The following is a 2,575-nucleotide window of genomic DNA, read 5'->3' as shown; positions in this document are numbered from 1 at the left end:
AGGCCGGCGACGCGGCGCGGGGAGACGGGGAGGGGGCCGGAGATGGCGCATGCAGCGACGAGGAGGAGGCCGGCGACGGCGCACGCAGCGACGGGGAGAAGGCCTGCTGCGGAGCGGGGCGACGGCGACGGGGAGCGGGCGACGACGGGCTCGGGGCGGCGACGACGACGACGAACGGCCTGGCGGCGTCGGGGGGGAATGGGAGCGGTTGGCGAAATTTTCACAAGTGCTACCTTATATACCCAGAGCAATGGTCCCGGTTCGTGGCATGAACCGGGACGAATGCCTACCTATGGTCCCGGTTGGAGCCACCAACCGGGACCAAAGGTCTCTTTTTAGCAGTCGAAAGGGCGGGAAGCAGAGGCCTTTGGTCCCGGTTGGTGGCTCGAACCGGGACCATAGGGGGGCAATCGTCCCGGTTGGTGCCACGAACCGGTACCAATGCCCCCCCTTGGTGCCTCCAACCGGGACCAATGGCCTTGTGCTGGCGCTGGCGCGGTAATGGAGTCGTGTACCTAGGGTAGGGTCACAGACCTGATGTAAGTACCCTGCCCAGGGACATCCTTAGAAGAGATCACCTTCCAGTCGACTTACGAGGGACTCACTCGACTGACTTGAAGGACTCGACCACGAAGACTCACTCGACCACCAGAAGGTCAAGAGGCACTCTGCACTGCAACGGTCTGTAATTAAGTAGACTTTATGATAGTAAAGACACTTTATGTGGGGCGTTACCAGTAACGCCCCGGACTTAATGCACCTTAAACCCTCTCCTACGTGGGCTGGCTGGGGTCCTGGCGCACTCTATATAAGCCACCCCCTCCACAGGTAGAAGGGTTCGGCACCCTGTAACTCATATACACATAATCCACTCGACCGCCTCCGGGCTCCGAGACGTAGGGCTTTTACTTCCTCCGAGAAGGGCCTGAACTCGTACATCTCTTGTGCTTACAACCTCTCCATAGCTAGGACCTTGCCTCTCCATACCTACCCCCACTCTACTGTCAGACTTAGAACCACGACAGTTGGCGCCCACCGTGGGGCCGGTGTTTTAGCGATTTTGTGGAGAAGTTGCGATTCTTCCGAGTACTTTCATCATGGTGGCTGCTGGAGTTTTGGTCGAGGGCCGAGAGATCCGTCTCGGTGCTCTCACCTTCGTCGTCGACGACTCCGCCTGGCTCCAGGAGGCTCCACTCGACGTCGATGCACTCCCCGTCCGCGGTGCGACGCATTTTCGCGCATATGTCCGCGGCATTCTGCTGCGGCAACCGTCGACCCCGTATCGGTCGACTACCCCATCGGCCACCCTCCCGGTCTCCCGCCAGCGCAAGCGCTCGGGCCGGTCGAGGCTTCAGCGGTGGGTGAGGCACGCGGTGGCTCGCCAGACGGCCACCACCCAAGTTGCGGCAATCGAGCCCGATGAATCTCTTTACGGCCTGTTCGATCTGTCGACTGGCTCCGTAGAGACTGCATCCGAGTGCGATAGCAGTGATCCAGCGGCGGAAATCCTGATGGTCGACGGGCCCCGCAGTCCCCCTGGCTTCGCCCGTGATGGTGGGGCAGGCGACGGAGGCGACCCCACATGAGACCACGAAGAGTACCAGCCCGAGCCACTCGACTCTCTGCAAAGAGAGGAACTTCGCCACAGGAACGTGGATGCCCTGCGTACTCCCATCGCAGGAGAAACCCCCGAGGCTCGCGCCTTGGAGGAGGCCCGTTTGGCCAACTTGGCCGAACGCACTCGCCTGGAGAATCTTCAGCGAGCACTCGACGAGCGTGCAGGGCAACGAGTTCCCGACACCAGTCGACGTCAACTCTTCCCGCCGACTCAGGTATATCGAACCCCAATCCAGAATTTAGCAGCTGCGACCCGTATTGCAGAGTCCATCCAGCCCTCTCAGTCGGAAGCTGGCAGAGGCTTGATGCAGATCAGGGATCTGCTCCGGGCAGTAGGTGATCAGAATTCGGCCGTGTCGCAGTCGCGCAACAGAATTCACAGTCGATCCGTCGTTGCGAATACGGTTCAGTCGGCTCACTGCCCCAGATCGCCTCCGCGGCGTGAAGGGCGCGAGAATCGGCGAGACCAATAGGGAGACTGACACGACCGAGATGATAGGCGTCGAGTGCCCAATTCCCCTCCGAGGGGTGGGTCTTACGCTCCTCGGCAGCAAGATGACAGACGTCAGCTCAGTGCGGGGCGAAGAGTTCCAGTCGACCCCAGAGAACCAGGCTTCGACGCGTGATCCATTATCGTGCAAGGCTTGGTCGACCGGAACAGAGCCCATCGAGGTGGACTCGACAGAGATGCGCCTACGAGCAGTCGAGTGCATGTTTCTGGTCCGGAATGTTTCAGCAGAGCTATCAGAGCCGCAGTGACCCCTCCCAATTTCAGGTTGGCAACAGGAGTCAACAAGTTCACTGGTGAGTCTAAGCCTGAAACTTGGCTTGAGGACTACCGAGTGGCGGTTCAGATTGGTGGTGGGAATGATGAGGTGGCCATGAAACATCTGCCCCTCATGTTGGAAGGTTCTGCCAGAGCATGGTTGACTCAGTTACCTCCTAGCAGCATTTACAC

The sequence above is a fragment of the Triticum aestivum genome, chromosome 7A (genome assembly GCF_018294505.1).
Source record: "Triticum aestivum cultivar Chinese Spring chromosome 7A, IWGSC CS RefSeq v2.1, whole genome shotgun sequence".
Taxonomy (NCBI): domain Eukaryota; kingdom Viridiplantae; phylum Streptophyta; class Magnoliopsida; order Poales; family Poaceae; genus Triticum; species Triticum aestivum.
The sequence above is the reverse complement of the archived record's forward strand: the minus strand, read 5'-3'. Positions refer to the sequence as shown.